The sequence below is a fragment of the Tenrec ecaudatus genome, chromosome 6 (genome assembly GCF_050624435.1).
Source record: "Tenrec ecaudatus isolate mTenEca1 chromosome 6, mTenEca1.hap1, whole genome shotgun sequence".
NCBI classification, from domain to species: Eukaryota; Metazoa; Chordata; class Mammalia; order Afrosoricida; family Tenrecidae; genus Tenrec; species Tenrec ecaudatus.
The window spans coordinates 111,752,618-111,774,690 of NC_134535.1; positions in this window are offsets into that span (position 1 = coordinate 111,752,618).

The window sequence follows — 22,073 nt, forward strand, 5'->3', positions numbered from 1 at the left end:
ACTCAAGCAAGGCTGCCATTGCACTGTAGCAAGGCTGCCATCGCATTGAAGCAGAAATATCGCACGGGAGCAAGGCTGCCATCGCACTGAAGGAGACACATCGCACCGAAGCAAGTCTGCCATAGCACTGAAGCAGGCACATTACACTGAATCCAGGCTTTCTTCGCACTGAAGCAGACACATCGCACTGAAGCAAGGCTGCCATCGCACTGAAGCAAGGCAGCCATCGCAATGAAGCAAGGCTGCCATCGCACTGAAGGAAGGCTGCCATTGCACTGAAGCAGACACATCGCACTGAAGCAAGGCTGCTATTGCACTGAAGCAGACACATCACACTAAAGTAAGGCTACCTACTCACTGAGCAGACACATCGCACTGAAACAAAGCTGCCATCGCACTGAGACAAGGCTGCCATCGCACTGATGCAGAAACATTGCACTGAAGCAAGGCTACCATCGCACTGAAGAAAGGCTGCCATTGCACTGAAGCAGACTCATCGCACTGAAGAGAGGCTGCCATACCACTGAGGCAAGGCTGCTTTCGCGGTGAAGCTGCACACATCGCACTGAAGTAAGGCTGCCATCACACTGCACAAGGCTGCCATCGCACTGAAGCAGACACATCACACTGAAGCAAGTCTGCCATCGCACCCAAGTAAGGCTGCTATCGCACTGAAGCAAGGCTGCCATCGCACCGAAACAAGGCTGCCATTGCACAGAAGGAAGGCTGCAATTGCACTGAAGCAGACACATCGGACTGAAGCAAGGCTGCTATTGCACTGAAGCAGACACATCGCACTGAAGCTAGGCTGCCATCGCACTGAAGAAAGACTGCCATCGCACTGAAGCAAGACTACCATCGCCCTGAAGCAGACACATCGCAATGAAGCAAGGCTGCTATTGCACTGAAGCAGACACATCGGACTGAAGCAAGGCTGCTATTGCACTGAAGCAGACACATCGCACTGAAGCAAAGCTGTCATCGCACTGAAGCAAGGCTGCCATCGCACTGAAGCAGACACATCACACTGCAGCAAGGCTGCCATCGCACTGAAGCAGACAAATCACACTGCAGCAAGGCTGCCATCGCACTGAAGGAAGGCTGCCATTGCACTGAAGCAGACACATCGCACTGAAGCAAGGCTGCCATTGCACTGTAGCAAGGCTGCCATCACACTGAAGCAGGCACATCACAGTGAATCCAGGCTTTCATCGCACTGAAGCAAGGCTGCCATCGCACCGAAGCAAGGCTGCCATCGCACTGAAGCAAGGCTTCCATCGCACTGAAGCAGACACATCGCACTGAAGCAAGGCTACCATCGCACTGAAGCAGACACATCGCACTGAAGCAAGGCAGCAATCGCACTAAAGCAAGGCTGCCATCGCACTGAAGAGAGGCTGCCATACCACTGAGGCAAGGCTGCTTTCGCGGTGAAGCTGCACACATCGCACTGAAGTAAGGCTGCCATCACACTGCACAAGGCTGCCATCGCACTGAAGCAGACACATCACACTGAAGCAAGTCTGCCATCGCACCCAAGTAAGGCTGCTATCGCACTGAAGCAAGGCTGCCATCGCACCGAAACAAGGCTGCCATTGCACAGAAAGAAGGCTGCAATTACACTGAAGCAGACACATCGGACTGAAGCAAGGCTGCTATTGCACTGAAGCAGACACATCGCACTGAAGCTAGGCTGCCATCGCACTGAAGAAAGACTGCCATCGCACTGAAGCAAGACTACCATCGCCCTGAAGCAGACACATCGCAATGAAACAAGGCTGCTATTGCACTGAAGCAGGCACATCGCACTGAAGTGAGGCTGCCATCACACTGAGCAGACACAGCGCACTGGAGCAAGGCTGCCATCGCACTGAAGGAGACACTTCGAGCTGAAGCAAGTCTGCCATCGCACTGAAGCAGACACATCGCTCTGAAGCAAGGCTGCCATCGCCATGAAGCAGACACATCGCACTGAAGCAAGGCTGCCATCGCACTGAAGCTGACACATCACACTGAAGCAAGGTTTCCATCGCACTGAAGCAGAAAAATCACACTGAAGGAAGGCTGCTGCCATTGCATTCTAGCAAGGCTGCCATCGCACTGAAGCAGGCACATCGCACCGAAGCAAGGCTGCCATCGCACTGAAGCAAGGCTGCCATCGCACTGAAGCAAGGCTGCCATCTCACTGAGCAGACACATCGCACTGAATCAAGACTGCCATCGCACTGACGCTGAATGATCGCACTGAAGCAGACACATCGCACTTAAGCTAGGCTGCCATCGCACTGAAGCAGACACATCGCACTGTAGCAAGGCTGCCATCGCACTAAAGCAGAAACATCGCACTGCAGCAAGGCTGCCATCGCCCTGAAGCAGACACATCGCACTGAAGCAAGGCTGTTATTGCACTGAGCACACACATCGCACTGAAGTAAAGCTGTCATCGCACTGAAGCAAGGCTGCCATCGCACTGAAGCAGACACATCACACTGAAGCAAGGCTGCCATCGCACTGAAGCAGACACATCACACTGAAGCAAGGTTGCTATAGCACCGAAGCAAGACTGCCATCGCGCTGAAGGAAGGCTGCCATTCCACTGAAGCAGACACATCGCACTGAAGTAAGGTTGCCATCGCACTGAAGCAGACACATTGCACTGAATCAAGGCTCCCATCGCACTGAAGCAGACACATAGCACCGAAGCAAGGCTGCCATCGCACTGAAGCAAGGCTGCCATCGCACTGAAGCAGACACATCCCACTGAAGCAAGACTGCCATCGCACTGAAGCTAGGCTGCCATTGCACTGAAGCAGACACATCGCACTGAAATAAGGCTGCCATCGCACTGAGCAGACACATTGCACTGAATCAAGGCTCCCATCGCACTGAAGCAGACACATCACACTGTAGCAAGTCTGCCATCGCACTGAAGCGGAAACATCGCAATGGAGCAAGGCTGCCATCGCACTGAATGAGACACATCGCACTGAAGCAAGGATGCCATCTCACTGAAGCAAGGCTGCCATCGCACTGAAGCTGCACACATCGCACTGAAGCAGGGCTGCCATCGCACCGAAGCAAGGCTGCCATTGCACTGAAGCAGACACATCGCACTGAAGCAAGGCTGCTATTGCACTGAAGCAGACACATCGGACTGAAGCTAGGCTGCCATTGCACTGAAGCAGACACATCGCACTGAAGTAAGGCTGCCATCGCACTGAGCAGACACATTGCACTGAATCAAGGCTCCCATTGCACTGAAGCAGACACATCGCACTGTAGCAAAGCTGCCATCGCACTGAAGCAGAAACATGGCACTGAAGCAAGGCTGCCATCACACTGAAGGAGACACATCGCACTGAAGCAAGGCTGCCATCGCACTGAAGCAGACACATCACACTGAAGCAAGGCTGCCATCGCACTGAAGCAAGGCTGCAATCGCACTGAAGCTACACACATCGCACTGAAGCAAGGATGCCATCACACTCAAGAAGGGAACCATCGCACTGAAGCAGAAACATCACACTGAAGCAAGGCTGCCATCGCACTGAAGCAGACACATTGGCTTCCCTCGCACAGAAGCAAGGCTGCCATTGCACTGTAGCAAGGCTCCCATCGCACTGAAGCAGACACATCTCACTGTAGCAAGGCTGCCATCGCACTGAAGCAGAAACATCGCACTGGAGCAAGGCTGCCATCGCACTGAAGGAGACACTTCGCGCTGAAGCAAGTCTGCCATCGCACTGAAGCAGACACATCGCACTGAAGCAAGGCTGCCATCGCACTGAAGCAGACACATCGCACCGAAGCAAGGCTGCCATCGCACTGAAGCAAGGCTGCCATCGCACTGAAGCAGACACATCGCACTGAAGGTAGGCTGCCATTGCACTGAGCAGACACATTGCACTGAATCAAGGCTCCCATCGCACTGAAGCATACACATCGCACTGAAGGTAGGCTGCCATTGCACTGAGCAGACACATTGCACTGAATCAAGGCTCCCATCGCACTGAAGCAGACACATCGCACTGAAGTAAGGCTGCCATCGCACTGAAGCAGACAAATCGCACTGAAGCGAGGCTACCATCGCACTGAAGCTGCACACATCATACTGAAGCAAGGATGCCATCACACTCAAGAAGGCCACCATCGCACTGAAGCAGAAACATCACACTGAAGCAAGGCTGCCATCGCACTGAAGCGGACACATTGGCTACCCTTGCACTCAAGCAAGGCTGCCATTGCACTGTAGCAAGGCTGCCATCGCATTGAAGCAGAAATATCGCACGGGAGCAAGGCTGCCATCGCACTGAAGGAGACACATCGCACCGAAGCAAGTCTGCCATAGCACTGAAGCAGGCACATTACACTGAATCCAGGCTTTCTTCGCACTGAAGCAGACACATCGCACTGAAGCAAGGCTGCCATCGCACTGAAGCAAGGCAGCCATCGCAATGAAGCAAGGCTGCCATCGCACTGAAGGAAGGCTGCCATTGCACTGAAGCAGACACATCGCACTGAAGCAAGGCTGCTATTGCACTGAAGCAGACACATCACACTAAAGTAAGGCTACCTACTCACTGAGCAGACACATCGCACTGAAACAAAGCTGCCATCGCACTGAGACAAGGCTGCCATCGCACTGATGCAGAAACATTGCACTGAAGCAAGGCTACCATCGCACTGAAGAAAGGCTGCCATTGCACTGAAGCAGACTCATCGCACTGAAGAGAGGCTGCCATACCACTGAGGCAAGGCTGCTTTCGCGGTGAAGCTGCACACATCGCACTGAAGTAAGGCTGCCATCACACTGCACAAGGCTGCCATCGCACTGAAGCAGACACATCACACTGAAGCAAGTCTGCCATCGCACCCAAGTAAGGCTGCTATCGCACTGAAGCAAGGCTGCCATCGCACCGAAACAAGGCTGCCATTGCACAGAAGGAAGGCTGCAATTGCACTGAAGCAGACACATCGGACTGAAGCAAGGCTGCTATTGCACTGAAGCAGACACATCGCACTGAAGCTAGGCTGCCATCGCACTGAAGAAAGACTGCCATCGCACTGAAGCAAGACTACCATCGCCCTGAAGCAGACACATCGCAATGAAGCAAGGCTGCTATTGCACTGAAGCAGACACATCGGACTGAAGCAAGGCTGCTATTGCACTGAAGCAGACACATCGCACTGAAGCAAAGCTGTCATCGCACTGAAGCAAGGCTGCCATCGCACTGAAGCAGACACATCACACTGCAGCAAGGCTGCCATCGCACTGAAGCAGACAAATCACACTGCAGCAAGGCTGCCATCGCACTGAAGGAAGGCTGCCATTGCACTGAAGCAGACACATCGCACTGAAGCAAGGCTGCCATTGCACTGTAGCAAGGCTGCCATCACACTGAAGCAGGCACATCACAGTGAATCCAGGCTTTCATCGCACTGAAGCAAGGCTGCCATCGCACCGAAGCAAGGCTGCCATCGCACTGAAGCAAGGCTTCCATCGCACTGAAGCAGACACATCGCACTGAAGCAAGGCTACCATCGCACTGAAGCAGACACATCGCACTGAAGCAAGGCAGCAATCGCACTAAAGCAAGGCTGCCATCGCACTGAAGAGAGGCTGCCATACCACTGAGGCAAGGCTGCTTTCGCGGTGAAGCTGCACACATCGCACTGAAGTAAGGCTGCCATCACACTGCACAAGGCTGCCATCGCACTGAAGCAGACACATCACACTGAAGCAAGTCTGCCATCGCACCCAAGTAAGGCTGCTATCGCACTGAAGCAAGGCTGCCATCGCACCGAAACAAGGCTGCCATTGCACAGAAAGAAGGCTGCAATTACACTGAAGCAGACACATCGGACTGAAGCAAGGCTGCTATTGCACTGAAGCAGACACATCGCACTGAAGCTAGGCTGCCATCGCACTGAAGAAAGACTGCCATCGCACTGAAGCAAGACTACCATCGCCCTGAAGCAGACACATCGCAATGAAACAAGGCTGCTATTGCACTGAAGCAGGCACATCGCACTGAAGTGAGGCTGCCATCACACTGAGCAGACACAGCGCACTGGAGCAAGGCTGCCATCGCACTGAAGGAGACACTTCGAGCTGAAGCAAGTCTGCCATCGCACTGAAGCAGACACATCGCTCTGAAGCAAGGCTGCCATCGCCATGAAGCAGACACATCGCACTGAAGCAAGGCTGCCATCGCACTGAAGCTGACACATCACACTGAAGCAAGGTTTCCATCGCACTGAAGCAGAAAAATCACACTGAAGGAAGGCTGCTGCCATTGCATTCTAGCAAGGCTGCCATCGCACTGAAGCAGGCACATCGCACCGAAGCAAGGCTGCCATCGCACTGAAGCAAGGCTGCCATCGCACTGAAGCAAGGCTGCCATCTCACTGAGCAGACACATCGCACTGAATCAAGACTGCCATCGCACTGACGCTGAATGATCGCACTGAAGCAGACACATCGCACTTAAGCTAGGCTGCCATCGCACTGAAGCAGACACATCGCACTGTAGCAAGGCTGCCATCGCACTAAAGCAGAAACATCGCACTGCAGCAAGGCTGCCATCGCCCTGAAGCAGACACATCGCACTGAAGCAAGGCTGTTATTGCACTGAGCACACACATCGCACTGAAGTAAAGCTGTCATCGCACTGAAGCAAGGCTGCCATCGCACTGAAGCAGACACATCACACTGAAGCAAGGCTGCCATCGCACTGAAGCAGACACATCACACTGAAGCAAGGTTGCTATAGCACCGAAGCAAGACTGCCATCGCGCTGAAGGAAGGCTGCCATTCCACTGAAGCAGACACATCGCACTGAAGTAAGGTTGCCATCGCACTGAAGCAGACACATTGCACTGAATCAAGGCTCCCATCGCACTGAAGCAGACACATAGCACCGAAGCAAGGCTGCCATCGCACTGAAGCAAGGCTGCCATCGCACTGAAGCAGACACATCCCACTGAAGCAAGACTGCCATCGCACTGAAGCTAGGCTGCCATTGCACTGAAGCAGACACATCGCACTGAAATAAGGCTGCCATCGCACTGAGCAGACACATTGCACTGAATCAAGGCTCCCATCGCACTGAAGCAGACACATCACACTGTAGCAAGTCTGCCATCGCACTGAAGCGGAAACATCGCAATGGAGCAAGGCTGCCATCGCACTGAATGAGACACATCGCACTGAAGCAAGGATGCCATCTCACTGAAGCAAGGCTGCCATCGCACTGAAGCTGCACACATCGCACTGAAGCAGGGCTGCCATCGCACCGAAGCAAGGCTGCCATTGCACTGAAGCAGACACATCGCACTGAAGCAAGGCTGCTATTGCACTGAAGCAGACACATCGGACTGAAGCTAGGCTGCCATTGCACTGAAGCAGACACATCGCACTGAAGTAAGGCTGCCATCGCACTGAGCAGACACATTGCACTGAATCAAGGCTCCCATTGCACTGAAGCAGACACATCGCACTGTAGCAAAGCTGCCATCGCACTGAAGCAGAAACATGGCACTGAAGCAAGGCTGCCATCACACTGAAGGAGACACATCGCACTGAAGCAAGGCTGCCATCGCACTGAAGCAGACACATCACACTGAAGCAAGGCTGCCATCGCACTGAAGCAAGGCTGCAATCGCACTGAAGCTACACACATCGCACTGAAGCAAGGATGCCATCACACTCAAGAAGGGAACCATCGCACTGAAGCAGAAACATCACACTGAAGCAAGGCTGCCATCGCACTGAAGCAGACACATTGGCTTCCCTCGCACAGAAGCAAGGCTGCCATTGCACTGTAGCAAGGCTCCCATCGCACTGAAGCAGACACATCTCACTGTAGCAAGGCTGCCATCGCACTGAAGCAGAAACATCGCACTGGAGCAAGGCTGCCATCGCACTGAAGGAGACACTTTGCGCTGAAGCAAGTCTGCCATCGCACTGAAGCAGACACATCGCACTGAAGCAAGGCTGCCATCGCACTGAAGCTGACACATCGCACTGAAGCAAGGTTTCCATCGCACTGAAGCAGAAAAATCACACTGAAGGAAGGCTGTCATCGCACTGAAGCAGACACATCGACTACCATCGCACTGAAGCAAGGCTGCCATTGCACTCTAGCAAGGCTGCCATCGCACTGAAGCAGGCACATCACACCGAAGCAAGGCTGCCATCACACTGAAGCAAGGCTGCCATCGCACTGAAGCAGACACATCGCACTGAAGGTAGGCTGCCATTGCACTGAGCAGACACATTGCACCGAAGCAAGGCTGCCATCGCACTGAAGCATACACGTCACACTGAAGGTAGGCTGCCATTGCACTGAGCAGACGCATTGCACTGAATCAAGGCTCCCATCGCACTGAAGCAGACACATCGCACTGAAGTAAGGCTGCCATCGCACTGAGCAGACACATTGCACTGAATCAAGGCTCCCATCGCACTGAAGGAGACACATCGCACTGAAGCATGGCTGCCATCGCACTGAAGCAGACAAATCGCACTGAAGCGAGGCTGCCATCGCACTGAAGCTGCACACATCATACTGAAGCAAGGATGCCATCACACTCAAGAAGGCCACCATCGCACTGAAGCAGAAACATCACACTGAAGCAAGGCTGCCATCACACTGAAGCAGACACATTGGCTACCCTTGCACTGAAGCAAGGCTGCCATTGCACTGTAGCAAGGCTGCCATCGCATTGAAGCAGAAATATCGCACGGGAGCAAGGCTGCCATCGCACTGAAGGAGACACATCGCACCGAAGCAAGTCTGCCATAGCACTGAAGCAGGCACATTACACTGAATCCAGGCTTTCTTCGCACTGAAGCAGACACATCGCACTGAAGCAAGGCTGCCATCGCACCAAAGCAAGGCTGCCATCGCACTGTAGCAAGGCTGCCATCGCACTGAAGCAGACACATCCCACTGAAGATAGGCTGCCATTGCACTGAAGCAGACACATCGCCCTGAATCAAGGCTCCCATCGCACTGAAGGAGACACATCGCACTGCAGCAAGGCTGCCATCGCACTGAAGCAGACAAATCACACTGAAGGAAGGCTGTCATCGTACTGAAGCAAGGCTGCCATCACACTGAAGCAGGCACATCACAGTGAATCCAGGCTTTCATCGCACTGAAGCAAGGCTGCCATTGCACCGAAGCAAGGCTGCCATTGCACTGAAGCAAGGCTTCCATCGCACTGAAGCAGACACATCGCACTGAAGCAAGGCTACCATCGCACTGAAGCAGACACATTGCACTGTAGCTAGGCTGCCATTGCACTGAATCAGACACATCGCACTGAAGTAAGGCTGCCATCTCACTGAGCAGACACATCGCACTGAATCAAGGCTGCCATCGCACTGACGCTGAATGATCGCACTGAAGCAGACACATCGCACTTAAGCTAGGCTGCCATCGCACTGAAGCAGACACATCGCACTGTAGCAAGGCTGCCATCGCACTGAAGCAGAAACATCGCACTGTAGCAAGGCTGCCATCGCACTGAAGGAGACACATCGCACTGCAGCAAGGCTGCCATCGCACTGAAGCAGACACATCGCACTGAAGCAAGGTTGCCATCGCACTGAAGCAGACAAATCACACTGAAGGAAGGCTGTCATCATACTGAAGCAAGGCTGCCATCGCACTGAAGCAGACACATCGGCTACCATCGCACTGAAGCAAGGCTGCCATTGCACTGTAGCAAGGCTGCCATCACACTGAAGCAGGCACATCACAGTGAATCCAGGCTTTCATCGCACTGAAGCAAGGCTGCCATCGAACCGAAGCAAGGCTGCCATCGCACTGAAGCAAGGCTTCCATCGCACTGAAGCAGACACATCGCACTGAAGCAAGGCTACCATCGCACTGAAGCAGACACATCGCACTGAAGCAAGGCTACCATCGCACTGAAGCAGACACATCACACTGTAGCTAGGCTGCCATTGCACTGAAGCAGACACATCACACTGAATAAGGCTGCCATCTCACTGAGCAGACACATCGCACTGAATCAAGGCTGCCATCGCACTGACGCTGAATGATCGCACTGAAGCAGACACATCGCACTGAAGTAGGCTGCCATCGCACTGAAGCAGAAACATCATACTGAAGCAAGGCTGCCATCGCACTGAAGCAGACAAATCACACTGAAGCAAGGCTGCCATCGCACTGAAGCAGACACATCACACTTAAGCAAGGCTGCCATTGCACTGAAGCAAGGCTGCCATCGAACTGAAGCAGACACATCACACTGAAGCAAGGCTGACATCGCACTGAAGCAGACAAATCACACTGAAGCAAGGCTGCCATCGCACTGAAGCAGACACATTGGCTACCATCGCACTGAAGCAAAGCTGCCATTGCACTGAACTGGCACATCACACTGAAGCAAGGCTGCCATCGCACTGAAGCAGACACATGGCACTCAAGCAAGGCTGCCATCGCACTGAACAGACACATTGGCTACCATCGAACTGAAGCAAGGCTGCCATCGCACAAATCAAGGCTGCCACCGCACTGAAGCTGGCACATCGCACTGAAGCAAGGCTGCCATCGCACTGAAACAGACACATCGTAGTCAAGCAAGGCTGCCATCACACTGAAGCAGACACATCACACTGAAACAAGGCTGCCATCGCACTGAAGCAGACTCATCGCACTGAAGCAATGCTGTCATCGTACTGAAGCAAGGCTGCCATCGCACTGAAGCAGACACATCACACTGAAGCAAGGCTGCCATCGCACTGAAGCAGACACATCGCACTCAAGCAAGGCTGCCATTGCACTGAAACTGACACATCGCAGTCAAGCAAGGCTGCCTTCGCCCTGAAGCAGACACATCTTTCTCCTGTGGAGTAACTGGTGAGTATGAACTTTTGGTTGGCTTTAACTTTTTGGTTATCAGTCAAGAACTTTAACCACCGCGCACCCAAGACTTTTCCCATATATAGTCATATGTTAATTAACATCCATGATATATTCTGGTTAAGAGGATATGATGTGATATGGACATTCTGGAAATGATGTGTTACACACCAGTAAACCCCAGATTATGACCGTTTCATTCCTATATTTCTTTAAGTTGAATTTATATCTATTCAGAATCGTTAGGTACAGTACATATAAGTCAAACATTTGTCTTATTATGTAGTGTATCTTTCTGTACATAATAACCTTTAAAGAAACATTTCCAGAGACACTAAAACATCATTAACATAACACAGTGATTATAATAATGTTTTGTATGTTTCACATAGTAGTGTGCATTTATTAAAATGAACCATAGTGTGTACCTGAATTTTTAATATATTTTACAGAATTGGGATCATTAATATAAAGTTAAATCATGCCCAAATGAGTGTTCTGTGACCTATGGTTCAATATACATACACAGGTCACAGAATACTCATTTGGGCATACTATATATACTATATGCATACTATGTAGACTATATCTGTGTGTTTTTAATGAGCTAATTCATGAATGGCAAAACAATAATTTAGACAAAATCACTTCTGAGCCTAATTAATAAAGAATTATAGAAAAAGACATATTCAATAATGTAGAAACCAAATTAATATTTTATGAAGCTGATTTTTCATGTTAAGTCTTTGAGAATGGCATTCAAAAATAACTGAGGTTGAAACCACTTCTATAGGCAAATAGATAAAGACTAAAATTCATTAGGGGATCCTGAGATTTAGAAGGAGCCCTGATGGAGGTGGACTGCTGAATGTAAGGGCAGCAGCTCAAACTCATTAGCTGCTCCAGGAGAAAAAGATAAGGCTTTCTGCTCCCATAAAGGTTTATCACCTCAGAAAGCCAACACTACAGTTCTGCTCTGTCCTACAGGGTCACTGTGAGTCAAATCAACTCAAAGGCAATGAAAATTCGGCCAGGGACATTGGGGGGGGGGGGGGCAGGAGGAGTGCAGTTCTATGGAATACTGACTTTCAGTTTACCCTGATGGTAAACTAATAAACAACTAATGTAATTGTTGTTAATAAGTTGTACACTCATAAAACGTTGATTTGGTAAATGTTGTGAGATTAGATAGATAGATAGATATTTTTTTAATCAGCTTCTGAGGCTGCTTCCGTACAACCAAACACCTGCTGGGATTCGTTCCTTGATTTAGATGCTTAAGGGCTTTGTTTCATGGGACATCCAATTAAGTTTCAGCAGCATTCTTCAATCTTTTTTAAAGTTGCTCACTTATGTATGTGGGGCACAGCAATTACACCAAGAGGCATTTTATCTATCTGTCACATGCTAGCATTGTCTAGATCTTTATTGGTCTAGGATAAATAAAGGTAACTTCAGAAAGCCCTACATCAAAATAGTGTCGATGAATTCCTGCTCCATTACTCAGTCTGTGACCCAGACCAAGTTTCTGGTCTCTAACCCTTCCCTGCAGAATTCTACACACTCTATTTTGTATGACAAGAAAATGATAGCTTGGGTATCCTTGATAAAGAAGTTATATTGTGTGCTTTTTAAATGTTATTTGAGTTTGGGGAACAAAAAGAAGTCTGGAGGAGCAAGGTCAGGGTTATTGAGTGGGTAGGGTAATTTTACCCACTGAAATTCTCTTACAGCGGCTTGCCTAGTGGGGAAAATGTGTAAAAAGAAAGAAAGAAAGAAAGAAAGAAATTCTCTTCCAGCAGCCCTACTACATTCAAAGAATGAGCAGGTACATTTTCATGTTGTAAGAAATAATTCCTTGGTGAAACTTTACTGGGGTTTTTTTTTCTCACCAAAGTTTTTATTTTCTTAAAATTTCTTCCTAATGAGCTCCTGAGATCATCCTGTGCCCTTTGAGAAAAATCTATCTATATTTACCCCATTGCGATACCAAAAGGTTACCACCATAACCTCCTGGGCTGACCTCTCTGCTTTGAACTTAACTGTCCCAGCAGCTACCTCAGAAGCCACTATTTTGATAGGACACTTCCCTAAGGTACCATAGAAAGACTAAAGAGAGTCCTCGTGCCACAGTGACATATTAAAATGATCTACTTTCGAAAAAAAAAAAGAATTAAATTGAGTGTAAGGTGAATACACTCCGAGTGCATATCCCTGGACAATGACACAGACTCTATAGTTCAGCATGGCTTCCTGTAGTCTGACTCTATGAGAATTATTCTTGTTAAGTTAAAAATATATCTATTTGATAAGACAGGCTGGATGAACTATCTGGAGAAAAAACAACGGGACCGATAGTTCCGGGGGGACTTGGGATAGGGGGTGGGGGGTGGGGTTAAGGAAGTGGTGTTAGCAAACCCAGGGATAAGGGAAAAACATGGGACCCAAATTGGTGGTGAGGGGGAAGTGGCAGGCCTGGTAGGGAATGATCAAGGGTAAGGTTACCTAAAGAAGAGGTATAGCTGTAAACCAGGTGGGAACGGAGCATGGTAGTGGGGCAGGAGGAAAGTCAAGGGAGATGGAGGAAAGAGCTAGGAGTCAAAGGGCATTTAAGGAGGTCTAGACAAAGACATGTACATGCAAATATATATAGGAGGATGGGGAAATAGATCTATGTGTCTATATTTATAGGCTTAGTATTAAGGTGGTAGAAGGACCTTGGGCCTCTACGCAAGTACTCCCTCAATGCATGAATACTTTCTTCTATTAAATTGGCATTCTATGATGCTCACCCTCCTGACACAACTGCTGAAGCCAAAGCGAGTGGACAAGTAAGTGTGGTGAAGAAAGCTGATGGTGCCCAGCTATCAAAAGAAATAGTGTCTGGGGAAGAAATAGTGTTGCTATCAGAAGCAACAAAGTCCACATGGGAGAACACACCAGCCTGTGTGATCACGTGGTTCCGAAGGGATCGGTTATCAGGCATCAAAGAACAAAAAATCATATCATTGGCTGCACACCTCCATGATACGATTGCCGAGGACAAACGGGTACATAAGCAAATGTGGTGAAAAAAGCTGATGGTGCCCGACTATCAAAAGAGACAGTGTCTGGGGTCTTAAAGGCTTGAAGGTGAACAAGCGGCCATCTGACTCAGAAGCAACAAAGCCCACATGGAAGAAGCACACCAGCCTGTGCTATCACAAGGTGCCAAAGGGATCAAGGATAAGGCATCATCAAAAAAAACATAGTAAATGAAGGGGGAAGTGCAGAGTGGAGACCCAAAGCCCATTTGTCGGCCACTGGAGATCCCTTCACAGAGGGGTATAAGGGAGGAGATGAGTCACTCAGGGTGCGATGTAGTACCGAGGAAGAATACAGCTTTCCCCCAGATCCTAAATGCTTCCGCGCCCCCCCCCCCAACTACCATGATCCGAATTCTACCTTATAAGATTGGATAGAGCAGAGGTTGTACACTGGTGCATATAGGAGCTGGAGGCACAGAGAATCCAGGGTGGATGATACCTTCAGGACCAGGGCTGTGAGGGACGGTACTGGGAGAGTAGAGGGTGAGTGGGTTGGAAAGGGGGAACCGATTAAAAGGATCTACATGTGACCTCCTCCCTGGGGGACAGACAACAGAGAAGAGGGTGAAGGGAGACGCCAGATAGGGCAAGATATGACAAAATAATAATCTATAAATTATCAGCGGCTCATGAGGGAGGGAGGAGTAAGAGGGAAGGGGAAAAAAAGAGGACCTAATGCAAAGAGCTTAAGTAGAAAGCAAATGCTTTGAAAATGATTAGGGCCAGGAGGAGAGAGTCAAGCACAGCCTGGCCCACCAGGCCGTGATGATGATGTTCCTGAGTAGAGCAGCCAGTCCACAGAGAGAACAACATGGCTGGCCCCACTATGAGAAATGATGCCAATCAGTGACTAAGGGCGATACAGGGGACAGCACCGGAGACACAGTGTGGGAATTGCACCTGACCTGATCCCACCACACCGAGGCATATCACTGGGGGAATGCAGCGGAACAGCAAGGGAATGGAGTGGCAAGGTCCCCAGGGAATGCTGAAAGTAGACTTTGGGGCCAGGGCGTGGTGCCCCAACAGACTGGACTGGAAAATGCTCCTAAGGGCCAGCAAACAATCCCTGAACTAACTACAAGCTTTTCTCTTGTGAACTGTTTTGTTCTGTTCTTTGTCAGTGGTTTGTGTTTGTTGTCTGGTTGTATACTGTTGCTTTGTTTTCCTCTGTCTTGTTTTCATGCATGTTAGTGTCTCCACAGGTCTGTCTCAATAGGACAGGCTGAATGAACTATCTGGAGGAAAAACAACGGGACCGACAGTTCCGGGGGGACTTGGGGTGGGGGGTAGGGGGGTAAGGAAGTGGTGTTAACAAACCCAGGGACAAGGGAAAAACATGGGACCCCAAATGGTAGAGAAGGGGGAGTAGCAGGCCTGGTGGGGAATGATCAAGGGTAAGGTTGCTTAGAGAAGAGGTATACTCTAGCCCAGGTGGCGACGAAGCATGGTAGTAGGGCAGGAGGAAAGTCAAGGGAGATGGAGGAAAGAGCTAGGAGTCAAAGGGCATTCATGGAGGTCTAGACAAAGACACGTACATGCAAATATATATAGGAGGATGGGGAAATAGATCTATGTGTCTATATTTATAGGTCAAGTATTAAGGTGGCGGAAGGACCTTGGGCCTCTACTCAAACACTCCCTCAATGCATGAATACCTTCTTTTATTAAATTGGAACTCTATGATGCTCACTCTCCCGACACAACGGCTGGAGCCAAAGTGGGTGAACAAGTAAATGTGGTGAAGAAAGCTGATGGTGCCCGGCTATCAAAAGAGATAGTGACTGGGGTCTTAAAGGCTTGAAGATAAACAAGCGGCCATCTAGCTCAGAAGCAACAAAGTCCACATGGAAGAACACACCAGCCTGTGTGATCGAGTGGTCCCAAAGGGATCAGTTACCAGGCATCAAAGAACAAAAAATCATATCATTGACTGCATACCTCCATGATAGGAGCGCTGAAGACAAATGGGTGCATAAGCAAATGTGGTGAAGAAAGCTGATGGTGCCCGGCTATCAAAAGAGATAGTGTCTGGGGTCTTAAAGGCTTGAAGGTGAACAAGCGGCCATCTAGCTCAGAAGCAAATAAGCCCACATAGAAGAAGCACACCGGCCAGTGCGATCACGAGGTGCCAAGGGACCAGGTATAGGGTATCATGCAAAAAAAACACAACGATATAAGTGTGTGTATATATGTGTATATGTATATGTATATATATACCATATTAAATGAAGGGGGAAGTGCAGAGTGGAGACCCAAGGCCCAAGTGTCGGCCAATGGAGATCCCCTCATAGAGGGGTTTAGGAGAGGAGATGGGTTAATTAGGGTGTGAGGTAGTATCGATGAAGAACACCGCTTTCCCCCAGATCCTGGATGCTTCCTCCCCCCAACTACCATGATCCGAATTCTACCTTGCAGGGCTGGATAGGACAGAGGCTGTACACTGGTGCATATGAGGGTTGGAGGTACAGGGAATCCAGGGTGGATGATACCTTCAGGACCAAGGGTGTGAGGGACGATGCTGGGAGAGTGGAGGGTGAGTGGGTCGGAAAGGGGGAACTGATTACAAGGATCCACATGTGACCTCTTCCCTGGGAGAGGGACAGCAGAGAAGGGGGGGAAGGGAGACTCCGGATAGAGCAAGATATGACAAAATAACGATGTATAAATTACCAAGGGCACATGAGGGAGGGGGGAAAGGGGAGGGAGGGGAAAAAAAGAGGACCTGATGCGAGGGGCTTAAGTGGAGAGAAAATGCCTTGAGAATGATTGGGGCAGGGAATGTATGGATGTGCTTTATACAATTGATGTATGTATATGTATGGATGGTGATAAGAGTTGTATGAGTCCCTAATAAAATGTAAAAAAAAGAAAAGAGGACAAAAAAATGATTAGGGCAAAGACTGTACAGATGTGCTTTATACAATTGATGTATGTATATGTATGAACTGTGATAAGAATTGTATGAGCCCCAATAAATTGTTAAAAAATAAATAAATACAAAAAAAGAAAATGATTAGGGCAAAGAATGTACAGATGTGCTTTATACAATTGATGTATGTATATGTATGGATGGTGATGAGAGTTGTATGAGCCCCTAATAAAATGTTTATATATATATATTTGATTTTCAATGGGAAATTTTTAATAAAATTGACTAATGATATCAGAAAAATGTAAAGTAAATAAATCAAAGAAAGAAATGGTTAGAAGCCAGAAAATATGCATTTTAATTAAATCAAAAAACAAGCTGTTGAATTCAACAAGTTGGAATATTGATATAAAGTTCACCATATGTCCTGTATCAGTGATTCTCTACCCGTGAGTCGCAACCCCTTTGGGGGTCAAACGATCCTTTCAAAGAGATTGCCTGATTCATAACAGTAGCAGCATGACAGTTATGAAGTAGCAATGAAAATAACTTTATGGTTGGGGTCACCACAACATGAAGAGCTTCATTAAAGGGTCGCGGTGTTAGGAAGGTTGAGGACCACTGCAGTCTATACAAAAACAAGAAAAAGCAATTCTTAAGATTATTTCAAGAAGTGTTCCAACAGAGTGTAAAAAATTGCTTACATACAAGAAATCAAACTGGACTAAAAATAAAAAGGGAGTTAGCCTACAAAATGAAGAGATGCATAAAAATAAAAAAACAGATGACTCTTGGGGTACATGTGATGAGAGAAAAGGTCAGGAGCTTGATTTGTTTTTTTTTGAAAAAAAAAAAGAACAACAAAAACACTCCCATGAAGCGCTAGAGAGTGAGGGTGCTGGATCAACCTTCGCTGTGAAGAAAGGTAGGTTCAAAGTGCGAACAAAGCAGTTTTTGCTCCAGACTCTGAAGTAAACATGAGATGCAGCATTAGTGGAATGTGTTGCTATAGAAGTCGTTTCTCCAGAGAACACACTGGGCTATATTTTTCAACAAACAGATAAGAGAGAGAGAGAGAGAATCACAATCCCACGAAGGATAATATTTTTATGTATAAAGTCAATAGTTTCACACCAATAATCTCTAGTTCCCAGTTATCCAAAGAATTTCCATCCCATTAAAGCAATGCCACTAATTACTTTTTTAAAGGCAAATTACAATTTTAGATTACTTTGGAATACACCTGGAACAAAGGCTTTGCTTTCATGGAAATGCATTTTTAAATCCTGAATCTTCCCTTTTCCTGCTAAAAGGTTCAAGGTATTACTTGGAAAGCTGTTTGACTTTGTGTAGAAAAGGAAATAAAAATCCAAGCGGGCAGGCGGGAGGTAGCAATAATTGGAAAGGTAAAGACTCTGGAAACATGTCGCCTGGGACCTCTCGAAAAAACTCGGGGCTCACTTTCAACCTCCTACAACAGAACAAAATGGCACCTATTGGATAAGGCAGCCCGGAAAAGAATCAGTGTGTCTGAATGATGGTGCTGGCCACCAATATTGCCAGTCTCGTGGATTCCCCAAAGAACAAACAACCCTGTCTAGGAAGAGGTGCAGTCAGAGAGCTCCTGGGTGGGCAGGCTTTAGCTCCCATGCTTTGGACATGCTGCCCGGAGAGACCAGTTCCAATAAAGGGACATCATGCTTGGTAAAGTAGAAGGGTAAGAAAAAAGAGGAAGACCTGGGTCCAGATGTGTTGACTCCCTGGCTGAAACAATGGGCTGCAACGTAACAGTTGTGAGGATGGCACGGTACCGGGTGGTGTTCCTTGTTCTGTTGGACTTATGGGTGAAATTAGTTGGGACCAACTCAACAGTACCTAACAACAAGAAGATAAACATTCCTAAGTTGTTTTCTGGCCCATTTTATTACTTATTCATTTATTCAACAAACACTAAAGATGCATCCCCCCAAAATTTTTCATATAAAGCACTGGGAATGTAACAAAAGGGGAAAACACATAAAGAATCCTCATGCTCTCAGTTACTTAAAGTCCCAGGCAGGTAAACGCCATTTGAATATAGTGTTAAAATGTTCAGAAAGAGCACAGGGCTTTTCCAGAGCAATTCAGAGAATTAAAGAAGTTTTCTGGAGAAGCAATTCTAAAGCAGGTTTCTGAAGATTGGGCTTCTCACGCACCAAACGCTGGTTAAAAACGTAGGACCTGTGCCTAAGAGAAGGTCTACCCAGACAAGAGTGTCTGCTAACTTCAGCAAGAAAGAAAAACACAAGTACTCCATTTCCAAATTTAGTCAACGAGGGACATTGAGTCAGGCCACTTAAAACAGGAACAACATTAAATCATTCCAAGTGGTTGAGTATTGTGTCTCTTATCTACTGATCTAAAATTAAATTTCCCGTTTAGCTTTGACATAGAGACTATTTATAGACTTTTTTTTTTAATAAAAGAAAGCCAGAAAGCTTAAACCCGGGACATATTTTCTAAAACCTAAAGAGGGTGAGAAGAAAGTGCCATCTAATGGTTGATTACCTCAAAGCATCCTCAGTCACTCCTCAAAACTCCAGCAAGCACAAAGAGAACCTTTGAGAGAGCCATGAGTTAAAGGTGGCTTCAAAAGTCATCCCACGCTACAAAGTCAAAACAGAACCCGCCTGCCCACTGGAAAACCAGCTTGATGCACAAAACCTGGTGCCATGCCGGGCAGCAGGAACTTGGGCTCAAAAGGCAACCCAAAGACCAACCATAAACAGCTTACATGTTATTATAGTCTGTGTTAGTCTGGGTACTTTAGAGAAACAAATCCACAGAAACTCATGTATAAGAGAGTTTTATATAAAAGTTAACTGTGCATCAAGAAAACATCCCAACCCAGTGCTGCCCAAGCCCATAAGTCCAACATTAACCCATATGTCCAACAACAATCCACAAAGTCCTCCTCCATCTCACAAAAGAGATGAAATGATGCCGACTGCAGGGGGAAAGCCAAGTCATTGAAAGGGTAATCATCTCAGCATTGGCAGGGGTCTCCACACGGCTGCTCCAGCACCCAGGGCTGCATTGGGGTAGATCCATGAGGCTTCTCCTCGGGGATATGTTGGAGGAAGTGAGCCTTGCCAGCTGAAGCAGGGAACTGGCTAAGGCAGCTGCACTCTGGTCCGACCATCACAAAGCAAGAGACCTGAGAACAGAAAGGCGAGGTTCACCGAGCCATTTATCCCTGCACCCTTCAATTAACCCCACATGTGTTTATCAGCCAGGTTGGCACAATAAACTAACTACATCATAGACCTTAGAGGATTTATGAAGTCCAACAACTACCAGACTCTGTTCTAAGTGTTTATACATTGTAACTCCCTTAAAAGATTTTTCCCCCACTTAATCCACAACCTTTTTCCCAAGGAGTAAAACATGAATTCAGTTAGAACACCAAAAGTCAAAGTAGGAATACATTGCATTACTCAAGGCAAAAAGTTAAATGGGTTTAATTACTTCTCAGGACAGCACTGCAGAGGAACTAGAGAGGTCAGAGTTGATTTTCTTGACCTTCAGGAACTGTTGAAAAATTCATCGCTTGGGAGCATTACTGCTCGTTACTATTTTTTTTCCCTTAATTCTTTCTACCTAGTTTCTTTGAGCTCTTGTTTTGCCCTTCTGAGAAAAGTATTTTTTCCAAGTATCTTTTTTCCATCACTGAACTTGCAGGCATCGCATAGGTTGTGAGGTAAACTCCTGAGCAGGTGGGTCTCCTTTATGGCATCTTGAACTGTTCCACTTCCTGATCACATTGTCAATACCAAGGACAAGTGTATGAATTCCAAGTATTGCTCCTTCTGTGACTAAAAGGCCTTCAAATGAAAATTAGACCACTCTCATGAACTGATTTTATTTGCTGAGGAATATTTTTAAATAATTGTGTTAATTGGCTCACTAATCAATATCAATCGATATAAGGTGTTTCTCAATTCTAAAAATGGTAGAAATCCTATTTGTTCTTCCCTACAGTTTTGATGGTGCAGTTACACATTTGATTACTAACAAAAAGGTTGATGGTTGAAACCCACCCAGAAGTACCTTGGAAGACAGGCCTGGAGATCTGTCCCTAACAGGACACAGTCTTGCAATCCTCTCGAGCGTAATTCAACTCTGTGCAGCTGGAATTCCCTTGAGTAGTCATCCACAGCTGACACCAACACCACTTCCGTTAGTCAATGAATGTCCTGTGGTCCCTTGCCTAGACAGCTCCTGACTTACAACATATTTGGGTTATGATGATTCACACTTAAAAATTACCTGAGGGACTGGGGTGAAAAAATCACCTAATGTTTTATGGTTTTTGTTTTGTACACCTTATCATAAGTAATATGTACCACATGTAATATTGCCATGTGAAGATATTCAATGTGACTATTACCATACTGATGATAAAAGACAATCAGGAAAATTTTGTTTTAAATTAGTTGTTCAATTTATGTAGAAACCAGCTTACATTGTACTTGCCAGATGAAACCATCTGCTAGGAATATAAATTCCATTTGAGAAACAGCTCTAGAATGAAAGAAAATTGGAGGGTGAAGATATTAATTTATCTCTTCCAAACTCCAACTTTATAGTGATTCTGTAGGACAGATTAAATACCGCCCTGTAGGCTGCTGAGAAGCAGAAAGTCTCATCTTTCTCTCTAGGAGCGGCTGGTGGATTTGAATTGCTGACCTTGTAGTGAGAAGTCTGATGCAAAACCCACCAGGCCACCAAGAGTCCCACTTTTTCCTCTTAATCGGTTCTGAAGCAATTTTTGTTGGATTGTAAACAGTTCTCATTATTCTTGAAGACTGGAATGGTACCTAATTAGCGTTAAAGGTTTTCTGATCTTACAGTGTATTTCAGGTACAAGTGGAAGCATTTTCTCCACTTGCCTTTGTAATGGCCAGAACAGAAAAGCCTAGACTATTTAATGTTCCTAGAAATATAGAACCTTTGTTTATATTTTTTGTTTATATTTTCCTAATCAAGAAAAGGTTCTTTTAGAAACCAGGCTTAACATGCAAGCCTTCTAGCTTTTAAAATTGAGTATTTTACACATAATTTACTTTTCACAGAAGACATGAGGATCATCCATTAAGCAACCTGGTAACCCCCAGTTCCATCCAAATACCTTAAAGGGCGTGGTCATTTTGTAGTCCTCAGAGAAAACAAAACACT